This window comes from Portunus trituberculatus, chromosome 38, assembly GCF_017591435.1.
Source record: "Portunus trituberculatus isolate SZX2019 chromosome 38, ASM1759143v1, whole genome shotgun sequence".
Taxonomy (NCBI): domain Eukaryota; kingdom Metazoa; phylum Arthropoda; class Malacostraca; order Decapoda; family Portunidae; genus Portunus; species Portunus trituberculatus.
Genome location: NC_059292.1, coordinates 37724043 through 37745673, shown reverse-complemented (window position 1 = coordinate 37745673; position 21631 = coordinate 37724043). Strand labels below are relative to the sequence as shown.

At 44.8% G+C, this 21631-nt stretch overlaps 1 protein-coding gene across 17 annotated transcripts in view; it reads left to right on the top strand.

The window, feature by feature from the left end:
• The window catches only part of LOC123515007, a 384569-nt gene that overhangs the window by 34785 nt on the left and 328153 nt on the right, over positions 1 to 21631 (top strand). The window contains exon 1 of one of the 17 annotated variants that reach the window (XM_045273340.1): positions 13942 to 14095. The exons of 15 other annotated variants lie outside the window; for them this stretch is intronic. The gene's annotated coding sequence lies outside the window, so the exon portion shown is untranslated. Of the gene's footprint in view, positions 1 to 13941; positions 14096 to 21631 lie in introns of those variants that run through there. One more of the 17 variants, XM_045273339.1, reaches the window with a different exon arrangement.

The window sequence follows — 21631 nt, the reverse complement described above, 5'->3', positions numbered from 1 at the left end:
AGTATCGTAATAGAAGAACGCGCACTTTACTCCTGAGCACAATTTCACAACGACCCGCTGCTCAGTTAGTTTAAGAGGGTCATAAAATAATTCTAGCTGAGGCCGCGGCATCACTCCACCGTCCTGATAATTAGCTTCGTGTTCCCCGCGTCTCTCAATAATAAACTGAGGCTGCGGGACCCGACGCGTTCATCATTAAGGGAGAAGAAACGAAGCACCGCCGCGGGAACCTGGGATAGTCCGGGTATTTTGCGCCGCTAGGATATTTCTCAGCTTGAATCAGTCAGTAGCCAATTACTGCATGCGTTCTGCTACTGAATTTATAGCCATCTGGTTTGTGAACTGGGTTTTATTTACTATAGATTACAATAACTTTGTGTGTGTGTGTGTGTGTGTGTGTGTGTGTGTGTGTGTGTGTGTGTGTGTGTGTGTGTGTGTGTGTGTGTGTGTGTGTGTATGTGTGTGTGTGTGTGTGTGTGTGTGTGTGTCACTGTTCCCATGTCGTAATGAGTTTAGAAATATTAACACTACTTACATTTGTTGTTTTGACCATATCCTTTCTAACATGACAACAAGAGAACACGAAAAATAGCAATCAAAATCTTTCTTCTTCATTATCACATCCTAAACTTATACTACGCATTACACATTTGAGGAGAAAATCAGCATTCGGAAGATTAAGACTAGACTGTCCTACTAACATCTCCAGCATTACAGGCACGGCGCTTCACTGCTCCATAGCGTTGGTAAGCTTCAGATGCCGCTCGGAAGCTGAGAGAGAGTCATTGTTTCCTTGGGCCACTCACTCCCACTGCGAACCATCCCGCTCCTCTGCTACTTACTCATGTCCAGAATGACCTACGCATGCCAGTAAATCGACACCCGCTGTGCTGCTGGGCGTCTCAATACCCGGACCTTGCTGGCTAGTGTCGGGGTGTCCGGGAGTGTAGCAAGGTTATGGCGGACATTGTGTGTACTGCGAGGATGTAAAGAAGGTTAGTTGGAGAGATGGAATTCAGGATATGAGAGAACCGCCTGGAGGAAGATTCTACACAAGACAAAAGATATAAGAGCGGCCCACCACACTAGGGATTAATAAGGAAAATATTCGTTCACTCTCGTCACTTTAGTCACAAGGAGGTGTATCTGAGACGTCATCAAGGTGCTAAAGAACTTGACCAATGAGTTTTTTGTGCCTCCAGTAGCATCATTTGACTCTCATTGTAGTATATGATGATTCAAAGCCAAACAGGCACAGTAAAAGGTCCTTCTCAAGCACCAGCAAAGTGGATTAAAAAGAGCTTTCGAGTGTCTGGCTTATATCTAACGTGGGTGTAGAACGAAAAAGGAATCCATCAGAGGGGTTTGTGATTAACGAAAGCTGTATTTAATGACCGTCAAAGGGTTAGTTACTAATTTTTTTTGTTAATTAAGGCGGGGTCTCATTCCATAGACTTTCGGATTAAGAGATTTGCCTTGTTGTGCTGCATCCTGTTTCAATTATGGGTATTTGGTTTATTATTGAGGATTTTTCTATGTTCTAGCAGATGGTGGCTTTAAAGTTCTTGGTGTCTTACAGTGCTCCATTCATTTGTCCAATCATTCACTTCTTTTTCTTTATAATGATTATCTTGTTCAGACATTCAGAGAAGTTGGAGGAGAAGGTGAAGAGAAACACAGGTGTAGGGAGGTGAGCTTTTATTAAATTCCCCTGAGAAGCATCAGCGAAACTAGTCGGGAATAAACTCACCTCCCTACACCTGTGTTTCTCTTCACCTCCTCCTCCTCCAATGATTATCTTGTTAACATTAATTTATCTGTTCATCTGTCTACTTACGATTCTCTTCCCTGTTTCACTTTGGTTTTTGCTCATGGGATTAAATCTGTGTTCTTATTAATTAATTTCTTTAATTTGAAAATCCATGCTCATAAAACACTTCCTTAAGAATCCATTATTACTTGTTCAGCTTTTCTCAAGTCAAAACTCCGCTTCGTCAGTTTTTATGTAGAAAGTTGGGCATGGCACACATCTTGCACACATTTTCTTCTTTAAAACTCCTGGAGAGAGAGAGAGAGAGAGAGAGAGAGAGAGAGAGAGAGAGAGAGAGAGAGAGAGAGAGAGAGAGAGAGAGAGAGAGAGAGAGAGAGAGAGAGAGAGAGAGAGAGAGAGAGAGAGAGAGAGAGAGAGAGAGAGAGAGAGATGGACAGACACAGATAGACAGACAGACAGATGGACGGACAGACAAACAGACAGACAGACAGACAGACAGACAGACAGACAGACAGACAGACAGACAGACAGACTGACTAACTGACAGAGATCCTCCAAATACTCCCTTACCATCTCCCTCCCCCCCACACACACACACATAGTACCTGAGGAAACCGCCCCGCCCCATCCCCGCAGACGAACAGACACATGGACAGACAGACGGAAACACGAACCAGAAACCAAAAAAAAAAAAAAAAAAGAACCAAGAAGAAGCAGTTTTCAGAAAACCTTGTATTGCCTGCGCTGGGAGAAAAACGCGGTGCAGCTCCACATAAATCTTCGCCTTTAGGAGTCTTCTTGATACTCTCCTTTCAAAGTTGTGTTAGCCGCAGGGATGGAGGAGGAGGAGCAGCAGCAGCAGCAGCTTCTCCCGGAGTCTGGTGGCGAAAGAAACAAAGAAAGTCGTTTGGAGAAGCTATCGGGTTGGGAACTTCGAGAGGGAGAGAGAGAGAGAAACGGAGAAATGTAGCCAATTTAGTGCAGCAAGCCCAGTAAAGGGTAAAGAGGAAAGAGTAAGATAAAGACGAGTGGAGAAAAAGTAAGCAATTTAGAACAAGAGAACCAGAGAAGGGTAAAGATTAGGATAAACAGGATTGGTGAAATGAAGATAATGTACCGTAGCAAGGCCAGGATATGATAAAGAGCAGAAATAGAAAATAAGACAAAGTGGAACGGAGAAAGAGTTTAGTGTTATGATGAAGAGGAGAAATAGAAAAAAAGGCAAAGAGGAACGAGGAAAGAGTTCAGTGTTATGATAAAGAGTAAAAAATAGAAAATAAGACAAAGAGGAACGGAGAAAGAGTTTAGTGTTATGATAAAGAGGAAAAATAGAAAGTAAGGCAAAGATAAACGGAAAAAAGATCGGTAGTTTAGTGTAGACAAGCCAGAAAACAAAAGTAACATTTAGAGTAAAAGAAAATAAAAAAAAATGCAATAGAGTTAGAGGAGTTAAACCATGTAAGAGTAAAAAGTAAGATAAAGAAGAATAGGGAGGCCAGAAAGAAAGTAGCAATAAGAGTAAGCTAAAAAGGAAGGGGGAAGTTAATTGATTATTAGTGTAGTAAGACTAGGAAAAGGAAAGAAAGTAGGGGAAAGTGTTATAAAGTAGAGAGGAAAGGAGAAAATTACAGGAAACAGGCAGGAAAAGAAGAAAAAAAGAAAGAAGATGGAGAAAAGTGTTATAAAGTAGAGAGAAAAGAAGATAATTAGAAGAAACAGGCAGAAAAAGATGAAAATTAAGATAGATATAAGGATAAGAAGGAGAGAGAGAGAGAGAGAGAGAGAGAGAGAGAGAGAGAGAGAGAGAGAGAGAGAGAGAGAGAGAGAGAGAGAGAGAGAGAGAGAGAGAGAGAGAGAGAGAGAGAGAGAGAAATCAGGCAAGTAAAGGAGGAAAATTAAGACAGATATAAGGATAAGAAACAGAACCCCTCGTTAACCGAATCGCAAGACAATAATACCAAATTTTCTATCTTCCATTTTCTTTACCCACTAACAGGAGCGTCTTAACCCCTCCAGTACCAGGACGCGTTTCCATGTTAATCCTGCTAACTATCTAGTGATTTTTTACAGCTTCAGAAACTCATGTGAGGATTAAAATAGTGAAGACCCTGACCATTAATCTTCTGACCTCCATAGACCCTTCCTAATGCAAATAAAACCGTCTAATCGTACCCAAAAATCAAGGTAAAAATGCGTCTCAGTATTGAAGGGGCTAAATCCTCATAGCGAGTTCGTACGTGTGTTTGTAAGCGTGCGTGAGATCCCTAATTGGTTTGCGAAGTCCTGGAATAAGAAGCGGGTCAGTTTTCCTCTTCTCCTGGGATGGAAAACACGTACTCGCCCTTCTCAGGTTTCGCAATTCACTTATAGCTGAGAGTGAGAGGATGAATGAAGGAGGAAGGAGTTGTGTTGGCTCGCTCTTTTACCTCCACGTCTTAGAAAATCGTCCTTTTGTCTGGTGTGTTTGCCCAAGGAAGTGTTCTGTTTACTTTGTTTTTATTTATACCATGTGGTCTTTTCACGGGAATTTATGGGCTAAAAGGGATACTTTTTGTGGTAATTTGTCATTTTTCGTGTTCTTTTAGTCTGAAATGATAAATAAAGGTGTAATAACTGTCAGAGAGAGAGAGAGAGAGAGAGAGAGAGAGAGAGAGAGAGAGAGAGAGAGAGAGAGAGAAAGAAAATCCGTCAAATAACAGTGCAAGGATTAACTTGGCACAGTTAGATATTTTTATTATTAAAGATAAAAAAAATTTTAAACTTGCGTTTCGAGACCGACTGAAATTAATTGGAGTGGTTTAATGTTGTGCCAATATGAAGTTCATCATTATATATTTCACCTAAAGCTATGGAGACTTGCCAGAAGAAAACTTTAACGGGCTGAAATAAACTCCATCAACGTATATTGTAATTAATAACAAATGAAATAGCAGAGGAGAACAGGAACGTGAATTCGTATAACATCTAAGAGCAGCGAATACCTACACTGGCGGGGGAAGGCTTCTGCGAGAGATTAGAAAGCGAGTAAAGTAGCTGGGTATGATGGAGTGGGGTGAATTAATAGCCACGTCTTGAGTAATGGTGATGGGACAGGCATGATGGATGGAGGGTTATTTGGACTGATGATAAAGAGCGAGGCATCCGCAGCGCTGAGGGAGGCCTGCTGGGTCAGATTCCGCCAGTATTACACGGGTTTTGGGGAAGGTTAGTGACAAGCAGCATGGATGGTGGGTGTATTTGTTTGCCTTTCCGCCTGGTGAGGTGTGTGAATGAGAGGTGTGTGAGTGTGGTGTTTTTAGTAAGGAGGTTAAGTATATTTCTGTTCATGATAGGAAAAAATGAAATGCAGAAATCCAGGTAAAAACGAAAAATGAAAAGAAAAAATTACTGTACTAAATCATGTAAGAAAAAAAAGAAAACAAGGAAAGTATATAAAAACTCATGGAAAATAAAATAAAACAAGAAAATTATGTAGAAAAAAGTAAAAAAAAATAAAAATAAAAGTCATGTAAAAAATAATAACAACAGAAAATCATAAAGAAAATAGATAAAATAAATCAGAAATATAGTTCTGTACACATTTCTTATTTATGATGCAAGCAAACACGTACAACATTCAAAGAGTAACTGTTTTCAATACAAGCTATATGACATACATGTTCTTTACCTTACTTGTCCTAATTCTCCTCTGTTTTTTAATTGCAGGTGAGTGTTGATACTGCCCGGTGAGAGTCTCGGAGCTCAGGTAAACAACTTCCTCACCTCTCTCTTGTCTTTGTGTACGTAACCTCGTCGCTGGTGAGGGTGATGAAGAGACGCTTAGTGCCTGCAATCATTAGTCGTGTGTGTGTGTGTGTGTGTGTGTGTGTGTGTGTGTGTGTGTGTGTGGGTGGGTGAGAGAGAGAGAGAGAGAGAGAGAGAGAGAGAGAGAGAGAGAGAGAGAGAGAGAGAGAGAGAATATGTGTGTGTGTGTGTGTGTGTGTGTGTGTGTGTGTGTGTGTGTGTGTGTGTGTGTGTGTGTGTGTGTGTGTGTGTGTGTGTGTGTATGTGTGTGTGTGCTGTTACATGAATTATTCTGCTGTGGATTTCGTTTTTTTTACAATATTCTCGACCATTGTGAGTTGAATAGCGCTGGCTTTAAGTTCAAGTCTGGCTTTGTAAGCGTGAAAATATGTGAGTCAGGCGGGCTGGCAGACAGACAGGCAGACAGACACGTAGGTAGACAGAAAGAAAAAAAAAGAGCCATGTTAATATAATAAACTCTCTCTCTCTCTCTCTCTCTCTCTCTCTCTCTCTCTCTCTCTCTCTCTCTCACCATTATTCACACCAGTAAGTCGCTCTGTCCGTCGTAAATTATCACTTAGCGTCACCACGTCGGCTGCCTCTGCCTACCAAAGCTCCACGCTCTAGCCTGGCCCTGCTTCCCTTCCCCAACTCACTAGGCTGTCAGCTGGTGCACTTCTCCCCTCCCTCCCCCTCCCCTTGCCTCTCCGCCTCGCCTGGTTCCTTCCTGCTGTCTGTTATCGGGAGTAGCGTCCTGCATAGTGATATCGGGTGTCGGGAAGGGCGTGGGTGCGGAAGTGTGAGTCATTCTGCGTCGCTCCGCCAGACCCACCCACACCTGGTGATCTGCTGATGTGGTGGTGGGCGGCACTCTTCTCCCTCTCCCTTCTCTCCTCTTCTCTATCCTCTCTCCTCTCTCTCTTCTCTCTCTTCTCTCTCTCATCTCTCTTCTTTCCTGCCAGCCAGACTTCCCGCCTTTAATCTATTCCATTTCTTTCTCGCTTCTGCTTACAGTCCATCTTTCTAAATCTGTGTCTGTCTGTCTATCTGTTGGTTGGTTGTGTGGTTGAGTCTCTCTCTTTCTCTCTCTCTCTCCTCCCAGTTGTAGCTTACCCTAGTTTTCTCTAATCATACAAACAACTTCCCCTCAGCACTCTGCCTTCTTATCTCCCAACCTGCTCTGCTCCTCGCTCCCTCCCTCGGCCTCCCTCCTTCCTTCCCTCGCTCTCTCGTTCCTTATCCTGAGCGTTCTTCTATCACAATTTATAGCGAGGCAGGAGGGGGAGCAGCGCAAGGTTGTCGGGGTGAGATGCTCGAAGTGTGCTAACTCATGGCAGGAAGAGGTCGGGCGTCGGCCAAGAGAAGAAGGTGTAGGGACCGAGACAAACGGTAGGTCTTCTCCTCTCAGCGGCATTCCAGTGTATAGGTTTCTTTCTCTTGAGGGTTCTTAATGGCGGCTGCAGTGCGGTTTGAGGTGATGGTGCGTGTTATGGTGAAATTGAGCCGTAGTGGTTATCTGTAATGTTCTCCTACTTGTTGTGCCTTTGGGGTTTTATTTGTGGGGTTTGGTGATAGTAGAGTTTTATTTTGGGAAGGGGGATGTGTGTGTGTGTGTGTGTGTGTGTGTGTGTGTGTGTGTGTGTGTGTGTGTGTGTGTGTGTGTGTGTGTGTGTTTAGTTCTTACTCATGTTGTTAGTATACTCGGCACTCATTCATCCTGACAGCATAACTCACTTTAGCTCACTCTACCAATATCCACCCTGTCGATACACTCATCACACACTCACCCTGCCAACACAGTAACCCAACCAGCAATCACCCTACCGACACACTCACCCTGATGATGTAGCTTAGACACACACACACACACACACACACACACACACACACACACACACACACACACACACTCAACACAGTCACCCCACAGTCACCCTACCAACACACTCTCCCAGATGACACACTCAGCCCCAGGAATCCACGCTCTAAACCACCAATTTCTTCCCGACTTCGAAGTGAACCCAAGTAATTTCGAGAGCGAATGGAGCATGAGAGCCGCCGCCTTCGGTAATTTGTGTCCCGCCAAACCTCGCGTCACTGGGAGGAGCTTAATGTTTGGGCTGCATCAGGGACCTTTCCAGCGCCCTCCCTCCCTCCCTCCTTTCCTACTGTCTGAATGCTTTCCTGCTATCCTGCGTGCATCTTCCCTATCTCTGTGTCTGCTTCCCTCCCTTCCTCTTCTGCTACCTACTATCCTGCTATCCTGCGTTGTTCCCGCCCCCTCTGCTTCCTGCTCTTAACCTGTCCTGCTATCCTGCGTGCATCTTCCTTACCTCTCTGTCTGCTTCCCTCTCTTCTTCTTCTGCTATCTGCGATCCTGCTATCCTGCGTTCCTCCCGCCCCTCTGCTGCCTTGCTGTCCTGGTGCCTCCTTCCTTGCTTCCCTGTCCGTCTGCTCAATCTGGCTGCTGCTACTTGCCTGCTGGAGCCTCTTTCTAGGATGCCTGAATTTTTCTCTCCTTAGGAAGTTTGCTTCGTGTTTTAAAGAATCCTGCCTCCTCTGAAAAAGTTGACTTATCGAAGCTCGCCTTGGGTACGTCTCCTGAGGAAATATTTTATCTTCTCCTCGCGATGCCAGAACGCAGTCAATTTTTAGTATCTTTTTGCATCACAGTGTATTTAACCAGCCAAGACTCCTATCAATGCTGCAGCTATACGGCATGAATTCTCTTAATTCTCTAGCGCTGGTGGTAGGATAAAAATCCATACTCGCTATTGGCAAGGAGACGTGTTTAAGTAAGAAGGAGAGAGTGCAATGTCTCAAGACTGTAGCACTCATGATAAGGGGAAAAAAATAAATCCACTACATGGTAATGAAGTGAATGTAAGGAGAAAGGGTGCTCCGTGATTCTCTCTGGTATTCAAGTATTTAGAGGTAGGGAAAAGTCGTCCCCTTATTAGTAAATTGAACCTCGGGGCTTATTTGCTCTAATCTCTCTTGCCTCAAACTTACGGGAAACTTATGTTTAAGGCCACAGCAACTTAGAGGCGGCGCAGATAATGGAGCTAGACTGTGATGGTGGTGGTGGTAGTGGTGGTGGTAGTGGTGGTGTTAGTGGCGATGGTTATTGTTGTAGGTACAAGTGATGATCGTGGCTGTCGTTACGGAAGTCGTTCTAATGCCGTGTTGGCGGGATAGATGCCACACTGCTGCTGGCCGCGGGAAAGGCTGCCTCCCTCCTCCTGCCACCCTGTCTCTCCCTTCCTTCTTGCTTGCCTGCCTCCCTGCCTCCCTGTCTCTTTGCTTTTCTATCTCTTTTCTCTACTGCCTCCTTGCTCCCTTACCTCCGCCCCACTTTTCCTTTCTCCTTTCATGTGTTCCTGCCTTCCTCCCTGCCTCCTTGCCTCCTTGCCTCCTTGCTTCCCTGCCTTTTTGTCTCACTCCCTGCCTACCTGCTTCTCACCCTCCCTGCCTCCCTGCTTTCCTTCCTCCTTGCCTCCCTACCTGTCTTAGTCTTGCGGTTATTGCTGAGTTAGAGAAACCTGGAAATCCTTTGCAGCTTAAGTGAGAGAGAGAGAGAGAGAGAGAGAGAGAGAGAGAGAGAGAGAGAGAGAGAGAGAGAAAGAGAGAGAGAGAGAATGTTTCCGGTTGATATGCTGCAAGCCAACACCCAACACCCAACACACATAGCGGGGTAGGAGTGAGTAAGGCAGGACTTCTCAGCCTCTTCAATACCAACTCTCGCCCATGGCTCGTCACTGCTACACAAACAAGCTTCGTGAGGGGCCAGCGCACAGCCGACCAGGAAGGGAAGTTGCCCTGATAATACTTCCTGCCGTCGGGACCAAGTTTGCTCCTGAAGCTCAAGGCTGCAGTCCACTGGGGCGAGAAACTGCAGGCTCGAGATCTCTCCTGCAATGCGATATTCCCTGACACATGACATTTGGGTCCGTGTTCTGAAGCGCTTTGCTCTCTCGCTGACTGTTTTGAAAGACCTCAGAGATTATTAGCTGTGTTCTCAAGAGTGTTGTAAAAATCTCGTTAATTTGTCATTACACCCATAAAACACCTGAAAACAGGCGTATTTTCAATTGAAGTCTGTTAATGTTTCAGTGTGTGTTTCAGAGTATGGTCCTTGGTGAGAGAGCAGTGAACCGCCAGCTCACAGACCTCTGGGATGCTTGTAAGTTCTGACTCATTTTAGGTTTGTTGCACGTGTTGTCAATAATGGGATTGCAGAGTTTGGTATATAGCTTAAACGAGGGGGAATTCAAGTGCTCGAGCCTCTTCGTTATACTTCCGTCTTGCCTCGAGTAGTCACTTGAGGGACGCAGGTGTGGAGTGTTTGCTCAGCGCTGATCTCACCAAAGGCTTGGGGGAGCAGACCAAACCAGCGTGTGTGGCTGGCATGAGGAGCAGCTGATGACATAAAAGTAAGCGGTAGTATTTTTTTTTTTCTCACCATCTGGTTATGCTGCTCAGAACACCATGCATATGGTTTATTGTAACACTTTTTGAAACAATTATTTAGCAACAATTCTACAAGGTGCCTTATATTTATATGGTATAGGTATGATAATAAGTTACCCTTTGTAAGAGAAAAACACCAGCAGCGTCTGTATTCCTAAAGACTCAGGGGGTCTCATTAGGACTGTTTTCAGGAGCCACCGAGGTCATTATTCAGATTCCCACGAGTGTTGTTTACAGCAGGTGATGCAAAATACGAATATTTAAACTCTGCAGAATCATGAAAACGTTCTAGAAAACCCAAATATCTTTCTGTAGAGACTCTTGAATACAACAATTACTAGCGACTTAGAATACGGTTACAGCGTGGGAGCAGCACGTTTTCCGGAGTGAGCGTGAGCGTGGGCGTGGGTGGCAGCGTGTGGTGGTGCGTGGGAGGAGGATAGGGAGGAACCGGTGGTTTAAATCCATTATGGATCCGAAAACTTTAGGCCGAATGTGATCGGTGGGCGGTGGCTGGCTGCTGTGTGGCGAGTTGATGGGCGGGGGCGGATGGCTGTTGGTGGGCGGAGGGGCCTGCACGCCTCAATGCCCTCCGGCCACTCGTTAATTTTCTATACTCCTTATGGTTGTGACCGTAGCATTCCTTCGGGACCGCTCTGGTGTATCCCCTCACGAATTATTCTGATTGCTTCCTTTACTCTTAGCTTGGTACTCCCTGGCCGCCTTCCACGAGTGTATCCCTCAGTGCCAGTCCTCAAGAAGCCTTTGACTCCCCACGTTCCCCTGATTGCTAATGCTACTCGTTACCTAAGCTGCTGTGTTAATGAGACTCTCCGTGTTGCCTCCTCTTTTCGTACTCCTGCTCTTGTATCGGTGCGCCTCGGTCCTTTGCCACTGCGAGGACGCGATACTGATTAGCACCAAGCTGATGTGAGATGATTCGTGCGTTACCTGATGGATTTTTCACAGGTAACGTAATTTGCGTGTTTTGTATCGTAATATTGTAACTGATAGGTATTTTTGTTCTTTGAGTCTTTTCTATGATGATGATGATGATGATGATGATGATAATAATAATAATAATAATAATAATAATAATAATAATAATAATAATAATAATAATGATAATGATGATGATAATAATAATAATAATAATAATAATAATAATAATAATAATAATAATAATAATAATAATAACAGTAATGACAATAATAATAGTAATAACAATAATGATAATAATGACATTAATATTCTTTATTTCGCGTAAGATACAACATACTATACATACTGCTTACTACATAATAATAATAATAATAATAATAATAACAGTAATGACAATAATAATAATAATAATAATGATAATAATGACATTAATATTCTTTATTTCGCGTAAGATACAACATACTATACATACTGCTTACTACATACATTCTACATACATACTATTATACTAAAATGGTAAAGACAATATTCTAAAGGCTTGAAGAGAGAGTACTTCTGAATTAAGACTAGTATCATAATCGTAAATTAAATTATTATGTCCTACTTTCTCTTCACCTCTTCCGTCGCCACGCCTTGACCGAGCTACTCATCACCGCCCCTCCCTCTCAACTTCTCCGTCCGTCCTTCCCATGTGTGGCTTGGCTGTGGTGCCGCTGCTCCTCCTCCGCTGTGCTGACAAGATAGAGGCACACTGGGCTGTCCTCGCTCTGCTCTCGCTCGTCCTGCCAGGCGAAGGGGAAACTCACTCCAAGCGTGTTATTAAATGTTTTCTCGTTTCCTTATATTTTTGTGAAGACTCAGTTGGTTCTCGTCCGTGGTGGGATGGGTAGTTTTTTTTTTTCATCGATATCTCTGCTCATGTGGTTTCCTTGTGCTTTCTGATGCAATTGTTAAAGATAGGCTTCTGTATTTCCGTCTTTCTATGACTTGGCTTCTTTTAAGAGGGAGGTATCAAGTCATTTAGTCCCTAATTTTGGCTAACCCTTTATCTTTTAGAGAACCAGCACTCAAGTGGGACGTTTTTTTCTTAACATTGTGTTGCCCTTGGCTGGCCCCTTCTCTCCTACATAAAAAAGAAATACAGGTGTTGGTATTCCTTGGCTACTTAGTGATTGCTCGATAAAAAGACAGGTTTCTTAATTCGGGAACCCAAATTTTCAAACGTCGCAGCGTCAGGTTCTACAGTGGATATTATTGTGGCGTTTTTCACGTGTGCTTTCATCGTTCTAGTGATAGTTTAACCCGGATTCTGCACTACTGATGGCAAAAGATGCATGAGAACCCGGCTCCTCATCAGTGTGTGCTTTTGAAAATAGTCTTCGTGAGAGGTCTTGGTGTTTCAGAATACGAGCCCGGCCTTGCTAATATCACCCGGTCTGAACAACTGATGCTGGTAAGTTATCGGCTCTCCACAAGTTCGTATTTCCTCCACATTTTATCTTGGTAATTTTATATCTTACTTTTAATTCGTACCTTGCTGAAAATTTCTTTTCTTTTTCAAACTCTGAGTGAGGCAGCGTAGTGCGTCCGTGACTGAGTTCGTATTTACTCCATGTTTATCTTAGGAAATGTTCTTTACTCTTATTTCCGTGCCTTGCTGCAGACTTTCTTTTTGCAGATTCTGTGAGTGAGGGTGCGTTGTGTGTCCGTGACTGTGTGGTGCGGGAGATGATCAAGGGGGCTGTGCTGGGTAGGAGATGAGGGGCGTGAGCTGTGTTGTGAAGACCGTCACGCGTGTGGAGACAGTACGCTGGCAGATTAGAAAGAGACTTGAAGTTACGTGTTTTCTTGCCTGCATCTCCTTGGCGTTTGTTTTCGTCTTCCTAGTTGGGTGGGAACTTTAATTGTTGGGAGAGAATGGCTGAGGAGGGGAGGCGAGGTGGGGCTTCAGACTGAGGATTGGTTTATGGCTCCAGTGTGTGTGTGTGTATGTGTATGTGTGTGTGACAAAGGTGGTGGTGGTTCTGTGGGAGAATGTAGGAAATCCCCTCCCACCCAACTTATCTCCCACCCTCCCTCTCCCTTTCCTTCCCTCTCACCCTCGTAACATCTGGTTTCTCGACTTACTAAGGCTGCCTCTCCGCGCAGCTGAGGGAAGCACTGACACTCCTTCGCTTCCTTGCTCCCCTCGCGACGCATCCTGCAGGAGTGTGATGCTTGGCGCTTCCGGGAGGGGAGGTGACAGTTGTTTTTGTCCCGGCATGAGAGAAGCAACACCCCCCAGAGCAGGACGGGACGGCAGGCGAAGTATTCAGGAAAGAGTCGTGAGTGGGTGGGAAGGTGTGATGGTGCTACGCCTCCACACAGTTGCCAAGAGCCTGACGCAGCGTAGTGGAGCTCAGTGTTTCCTCCTTCTCCTCTTCCTCCTCCTCGTGGGCTGTCACATGTGAATCGTGTCACTGTTTGTTTGTGCTTCTTCACGCTGCCTGTTCTCTGTGTCTCCAAGAGCTCTTATTTCTGTTATCTTACGCTCTTTTCTTCCCCTTTTTTTCTCTCCATCTTCTTTGTTGTGTGCTTATCATTTTACCATTTTCTACTTTTTTTTTGTCTTCGCTCCCTCCGTCTTCGTCATTCTTTTTTTGCCTGAGTTTTTATCGCTTTGTTTCTTTTTTTTTTTTCATTTTCTCTTGACCTTTTCTTGTGGCCGATAAAACTGATTATCCTTCCTTTTTTGTTGCATCCTTTCTTCAGTTTTCACTTCCACCACCTTAATTCCGTCCCCCGCGTCTCCTGCCATTGGTCGGGAAGGACAATCATCAGAGCGTCATAAGTATCCTATAACAGCCAATCCTTCCTCCCCGCCATCCGTCCTTCTCAACTCCCCCCACACTCCTCCTCCATCTCCTCCACCGCCGCCTCCTCTTTCTCGCGTCTGGCGGGCCTCGGCCATGCAGTCTGTGTTTTGCTGGCTCGGTGAGTGAGTGTTCCCACACCCGCCCGGCCCCCCGGCGCGCCCACTTCACCCGCCACCTCCGCGCGTCGCCTCACACTTCAGTTCGGGAGTTGTGCGGGTTGTGCGCTTTCTAGCCGCGAGCAGTCGTGTTCTGCTGACACCGTGATCCTGGGGAGGTTAGTAGTGTACAGATCACACATGTAAGGGTCCCGCGTTCCGCCACACCACCGCAGAGTCAGTGATAGTGGCGCCTTGCCTCAGGTCACTCAGAAAGCAAAAAAATAACTGCATGGTATTTACGTGGTGTGTGTGTGTGTGTGCGTGTGTGAAAATTTAAACAAGCGTACTGAGAGAACAGGTTGTGCGAAGAACTGGTGACTGATAAAAAAGGCGAATCAGTGTTGCATTATTTTGTGTGACGGTTGGTTTACGGTGACCGTCCGTGACCGTGTGGTGAAGTGTGGCCTTTTGAAACTATGCAAAACTTGACGCTTACATGAGGTGACAGAGGAACACAGAGCGAATAAGGTGTTCTCAAGATTGGTGTGCGATGTGTCGGGACAGGAATAATCACGTGGCGCGCTGTTTGTTACCTGGTGGTGGCGCGGCCTTGACGAGGCTGCGGCAAGGGCGGGGGGACGCTGGTGCCTACTGGTGATGCTTCTCACACACTCTGCTCCATCTGTGCCCCTGACCAGCCCCTCGCGGCCACACAAGGCACCAAGAAGACCAAAATCATCACGCAACGTTGGTTAGTTTGTGTGTTAGGCAGGTGAAACACTCCCAAAGCGGACCACCTTCACTATTTGTGGACAGGAGTGTTGACGTGTTTTTGTTGATGAATTATGCTTGTCCTTCTGCGGGAAAATGCCAGTAAGACACCTTGCCTTTTCGTTGTAAGTGAGGCAGTCTTTGAAATATAATTATAATAAAAAGAAAGGAAGACAAAGCAAAGCCTTATCGAAAAATGCTTGATTTATTCATTTCAATTTATTTCTACATGCAAAAGTTTAGCCATTATTAGAGCTCTTAACATTGGGGAACGGCAAACTAATACACGAGTTTCCAACTGAATAGTTTGTACTCTGTTTTCGCCCCAAACGTTGTCTTTAAACACACGGAAAAGCAACTGTCGGGGGAAGGGAAGAGATTGGCCGCGGAAACGAGTGTTTGTGACGTTGACGACACACGACTCAGCTCCAGAATGGCGGCCGAGTGAAAGTTATTCCGCCTCATGGTAACTATTTCCTGCAGTGCGGAGCGATTGTGACCGAGAGGGAGCCATCATTCCTGGCGTGTCGGTCCTACTCCTTTGCGCGTGCGCTTGTTGTGTGTGTGTGTGTGTGTGTGTGTGTGTGTGTGTGTGTGTGGGATAAGGGGAGAGGTAATGTGTGTTATAAGCAGGAGTGGGTGTGAGGGGTGAGCGAGGCAGGGAGAAAGGGTCAAAGGAGAGTGGTAGGCGCCAAGCGTTGTCTTGAAATCAGCTTTGATCAGAAGAGCTGGTGTGTCAGTCGGATCAAGTGCCCGAGTGTGTGTGTGTGTGTGTGTGTGTGTGTGTGTGTGTGAAGCACGAAATGTTGACAAAGTTTATAGTCATGTCGTAGCAACTGGGATGGCGAACGTATGACTAGTGGGGTAAAACACTATAAATGAATTAATTTCTATAAGGAATCATGGAGCAAGAATACAAGGTGTAGGTGACTTCAAGGGGGAGGGAGGTGAGAATAAACAGACTAGAAAGAAGAACCTGCATGTTTTCCTTTCAATGACAGAGAATCATCAGGTTTTATGAAATTATTTGATATTTGTCAGGAAAGAATAAATGGGAATGTGTTAATAATGAAATAGCATTTTCAACGTTATTATCACATTTTTATCTTTTTCCTTTTCTTGAGGTGAGATCTTTTTCTCTATGCCTGTGGAGTGATTGTTTATTGCTATCCTATCTCTCCTTCTTGTCTTGCTTATCCTTATCTTGTTCGCTCAGTTTTTTTGTCCCGCTTGTCAGGTGCGATGATATCTTTGTCCTAGAATTTCTATTATCCTTTTCTTCTTTTTCTGTCTACTCCATGCATGTCCATAGCCTATATATATATATATATATATATATATATATATATATATATATATATATATATATATATATATATATATATATATATATATATATATATATATATATATATATATATATATATATATATATATATATATATATATATGCTGCCTTCTTTTTCTTGAGAATATTCTCTTAAACTTAGCATGATCTTGTATTGGTGGCCGGGACAATGTTAAATCTGTGTCGTAGTGCTTAACGGGTCAGAGGTTCCTCGCAGACACGAGAATGCTTTCCTCATCGTCACGGCGCGGTGGTAATCGTCGTGTTTTTTCTATGTAAGTCAAGTGGTGTGACGTGCGTTGCTGGATGGCATTGCGAAAGCTCTTCAAATAACAGTGCGAGTTGTACACTTTGAGTTCTGGTTGTCATTCCTTGCAGTGGCTAAGGAAAAAAAAACGTGACACTAATGCTCAACAGAACTGTGATGCGTTTCTATTCTTTTTCTTCTTTTTGCGGTGCGTGGCAGTGACGAGTGGGCGTATGGAGGAGTTACGACACAACACAGGTGTCCTGCTTCCCTACATCCCTCCCTGTCAGCTTTCATTTCTCCTCCCTCGTCGCGTCACTCCCTCCCAGCCTCCTTCCTGCCTCGCGCTGCGCCACAAAGACATGTACAGGAAGCACACCTCACGCCGCCCTCCTCCCGACACACTCCTCCCGCCTCGCTCACTCTATGGCTGTCACGACACGACAACGACCGACAGGGACATTCCTCGTGCTTACTGGTCCTCGTGCAAACTCCTGAGCAAGAAATCCATTAATTAATCACTGACTGTTTAATTTCCATGCTGTATTGAATCAGGTGTTGCATGGTACCACCTGATACACTATAAGAACCACAAGATCTCATAATCACGTCCTTTACTCACTACAGTCTCTTGAATCAGATGTTGCTAGTGGCATCTAGGACACCTTCAAGAAAACACACGTTATAACCACGGTGCTTTCTCCCTACACTACATTCAATCACGTCTTGGATGTTAACTGGAGACTGCGGAAAGATAACAGTGGCAGGAAAGCAAAGGAGACGAGGAACACAAGTCGGAAGCCATTAGATTAGTTTATATTTATGTTGATATTGTTTACATTGTTATTCTTATGTACTAGGGTTTGTTTAGCGACTTCATATGTCACACGTGGCCTGTGTTTACGTGGGCACGGCAGCAGAGGGAAGCAGTGCGAGGGACGACGTGGTGTTGGGTGGCAGTGTGTGTGTGTGTGTGTAATATGACGGTGATGAGGAATGACTGTGTTGGTGTGGCGCTCATCAGGCGTGTGAGCTTCGTATAAACAACACTGCTCCTTCTCATAACTTCTATTAGAGAAAGAGAGAGAGAGAGAGAGAGAGAGAGAGAGAGAGAGAGAGAGAGAGAGAGAGAGAGAGATACACAACTATCTAACACACACTCAACACACTTAATAAAAACAACCATAAATCACAAACCTCCCAGTAGCATATGATATTTTCTTAACTTAACATGGCAACACTCAAAGAAAAAATAACATAAAATAAAATAAGACAAAACAAAACCCTCAAAAAAACATCCCTACATGAACATCAAACAAACCGAAATACTACCACAATCCTTTACCATAAGCCACTATCTGTCCAGTCTCACTACAACCACTCCCTAACCACACAAACACAAGGTGACGGGGATGGAGGGGCCAGCGAACCTCACGGCGACTTGACCCTTGCTTGGGAACAGTAAAGCACATAGGCCACTGGTGACTCAGAGAAAGAAGACTCTCTTATAACTCACTGTCATATTCGCTAAAAGCCTTCAGATAACGTGTGCGGGGGAGACTTAGGGCATGAGAGAGAGAGAGAGAGAGAGAGAGAGAGAGAGAGAGAGAGAGAGAGAGAGAGAGAGAGAGAGAGAGAGAGATCCGCAAGTGACATTACCAAGCCAAAGAGAGGAAAGAGGAAGGAAGGAAGTACTGAATGTGTGAATTGAGGGGAAGTGAAATGAGGGGAAACGATAAGTCAAGTTTGCAACACGAGGGGAGAAGACAGGGACATGCAGGGAGTGAGGGGAAAAGGTACTGAGTCTGTGTAAGGCACGAGGGAAGGGGAGAGAAGAGAAGAGGACTGAAGGAGTGAGGGGAGAGGATATAATAAGTCTGAGGAGACCACGAGGGGAAACATGATGCCCTTACATATTAGAGAGAGAGAGAGAGAGAGAGAGAGAGAGAGAGAGAGAGAGAGAGAGAGAGAGAGAGAGAGAGAGAGAGAGAGAGAGAGAGAGAGAGAGAGAGAGAGAGAGAGAGAGAGGAATGAATGCATGAATGAGGGAACAGGAAATACGTGTGAGAGAGTCAAGGAGGTAGGATGAGAGTATGAAAAGAGGAGGATAAGTGTAAGAGAGAGAGAGAGAGAGAGAGAGAGAGAGAGAGAGAGAGAGAGAGAGAGAGAGAGAGAGAGAGAGAGAGAGAGGGGAGAGAGAATGGGCGTGTCTGGGCGTCCTGTGGGGTAGTGGGCGGCGGTAGATGGGTAGAAAAGGGGTATGGAGGGTAGGTAGTGGGTGGGGTAATGGGTACAGGGGTTTAGATTACATTACATAGGCATGGTGGTGGTGGTGGTGGTGGTGGTGAGGGGGAGGTGAAATACCGTTGAAAGTGGTTAATTATATATGGTAATTACCCCCTGCGAGAGAGAGAGAGAGAGAGAGAGAGAGAGAGAGAGAGAGAGAGAGAGAGAGAGAGATGTTTACGAGTATTTTTGGCGTTATGTTTACGAGTGTTCCAAGGTTTTAAGTTGGATGTTCGATTTCATTCTTACTTTCTCTCATTTCTTTTTTCTTCCTTCCTTCCTTCCTTCCTTTTCCTTATATTTTCGTTATTTGATTCTTCCCTTGTATCTGCCTGTTTTTCATCATTATTTTGTGAGTATGCTTTCAGACAACGCATCTTTCTATGTAGCCCTGCACGTACACTACTTCTCAAGCACAGTGCGGGTAATACGTGACCACTCCGACATACGACAGATGATCAGGGAACCAGTAATAACAGGCAGCGTTAGAGGAAGAAGTCTCTGCTTGCACTTTCCCTACTTTTTTTTTAATATAAGAAGGAAACATTGGCTTAGAGTAATAAAAGAATAAAATGCCATCTAAGAGTGTCAATACATAGATGGTGAAGTCAAAAGGGTTATCTTAAACTTTATCGTAGTGAGCTTTGGCAAGAATATGTTCAGGAGGTAGCAAAAGAGATCACCACGACGTACACCTCCACACACACACACACACACACACACACACACACACACACACACACACACACACACACACACACACACACACACACACACACACACACACACACGGCCCGGTAGCTCAGTGGTTAGAGCGCTGGCTTCAAGGCCAGAGGACCGGGTTCGATTCCCCGGCCGGGTGGAGATATTTGGGTGTGTCTCCTTTCACGTGTAGCCCTGTTCACCTAGCAGTGAGTAGGTACGGGATGTAAATCGAGGAGTTGTGACCTTGTTGTCCCGGTGTGTGGTGTGTGCCTGGTCTCAGACCTATCCCAAGATCAGAAATAATGAGCTCTGAGCTCGCTCCGTAGGGTAACGTCTGGCTGTCTCGTCACACACACACAGATCACACACAGTGAATACACACGTGGGCACGAATGAAACGTGAGTAAGTTCCTGTCACCTGTTGTTCCACTAAGGATTAAGTATAACCTGCTTACTCTCACTTGTGTTGAGAAAATGTATTGCCGGGGTGTAGAGCCGTGTGTGTGTGTGTGTGTGTGTGTGTGTGTGTGTGTGAGAGAGAGAGAGAGAGAGAGAGAGAGAGACAGGAAGGAGAAGGAAGAGGAAATGAAGTAGAAGAGGGATTAAAATTTGCAAGTAAAAACAGAACAGATTGGGGAAGAACGTGAAACTAAATTAGATTAATGAAAGAGAAACACAAAGAAAATAAAAAAAAGAAATAACACACTAGAGACAAGAGAAGAAATGCAGTAACAAAAAAAACAAAAAACAAGAAAAACAGCAAACAATGGATATAGAAGAAGGAAGTGGATGAAAAGAAGAAGTAGGAGATAATGTTAAATAAGAATGACAATGCAGAGAATAGATAATGTAAAAAAAAAATGAAAGTAGGAAGAAGAGGAAGAGAAAATATTGAAGAAGGAAGAGGTGTCTCGTGGCATACATGAAGAGAGACAGAGAAAGATAAAGAAAGATAGAGAGAGCCCAGGTGGCGGTTGTGGTGGTGGTAGTGGTGGTGGTGGTAATGCCCAGGGCGGAGTCCCCAGCACGTCCGCCGCCCCCGTTCCCTCCGCCAGCCCCTTCAGTCCCACATGCCCCCAGAGAGAACTGTTGCAACTCCCAGACTCTGCCCAATCCTCAGTCACGGCTCCTCCAAAAGACTCCTTCTTCAGACTCATCCTTGTTCCATCTCTCTCTCTCTCTCTCTCTCTCTCTCTCTCTCTCTCTCTCTCTCTCTCTCTCTCTCTTTCTCTCTTCTGCAGAGTATCCAGTCTTCTCTCCTTCCTTTCGTCTTCTGGATTTCATTCTCCTTCATCCCTTATCATACCACAGCAGCGTTCCTCTTTTTCTTCTTTGCCTTTCTCCTCCTCCTCCTCCTCCTCCTCCTCTTGCTGCTGCCGCTGCTCTTGTTACTGTTTCTTCTCATCCTTCTCTTCGTCTTTTTCTTTTATTCATTCTTTTTCTTTTTCTGTTTGTTTGTTGGTTTGTTTGTTCCTTTTCTTTTTCATTCATTGTAGAAGTAGAAGTATTAGATGTACTTGTAGTTGTAGTAGTAGTAGTAATAGTAGTAGTATTAGTATTAGTAGTAGTAGTTGTTGTTGTTGTTGTTATACTTCTTATTGTTCTACATGTTCTTGCTCTTGTTCATTTTCTTCTCGTTCTTTTTCTTGTCCGCCTTCCTCCTCCTCCTGCTCCCCATCCTCCTCCCGGGCTGTGAGGCAAGCCCGCCAGGTTAGTTCTTGTGCAGTATGAGGTGGCTGGATGCATCAAAGGGAGGCAGAAGCAGGTTGAAGAGGAACTAGTTACTTAAATGGAATCGAGCAGTGAGGCTTAGCGGAGAGCGAGACACACTAACACTGACACACATGCACGCCCCGCTGGCACACACTCACACTCACACAGAAATAATGAAAGAAAACAATGAAAAAAAGGGGAAAAAATAATTATAAGTCGAAGGCTGAGAAGTAATCTTGAGGAGAGAACACGGGAAATATTCTGAGGCTGCCTTGGGTCACTGGGAAGAAGCGACGAGTTTGGGTGGGCGAAGCGAGCAAACTCTTACAGTATTCCTTGGCTTTGGTGAGTTCCCTTCCCTGGCCAGCATGCCTCGTCTTGTGATGGGTGTCTTCCTTTCCTCTGCTTCTCCTGGCTCCTTCCTGACTCCATTTGTGTTCCTGATGAGATGAGAAAAAGGAGGAGGAGGAGGAGGAGGAGGAGGAGGAGGAGGAGAAAGAGGAGGAGGAGGAGGAGGAGGAGGAGGAGGAGAAAAATAAAGTGGAGGAACAGAAAGAAAAAAACAAACATTAGTACTTATAGGTCCTTCCTTATAAGGCTGTTTATATGGCACTACACGATTTAACTGACAGTGGGAGGAAT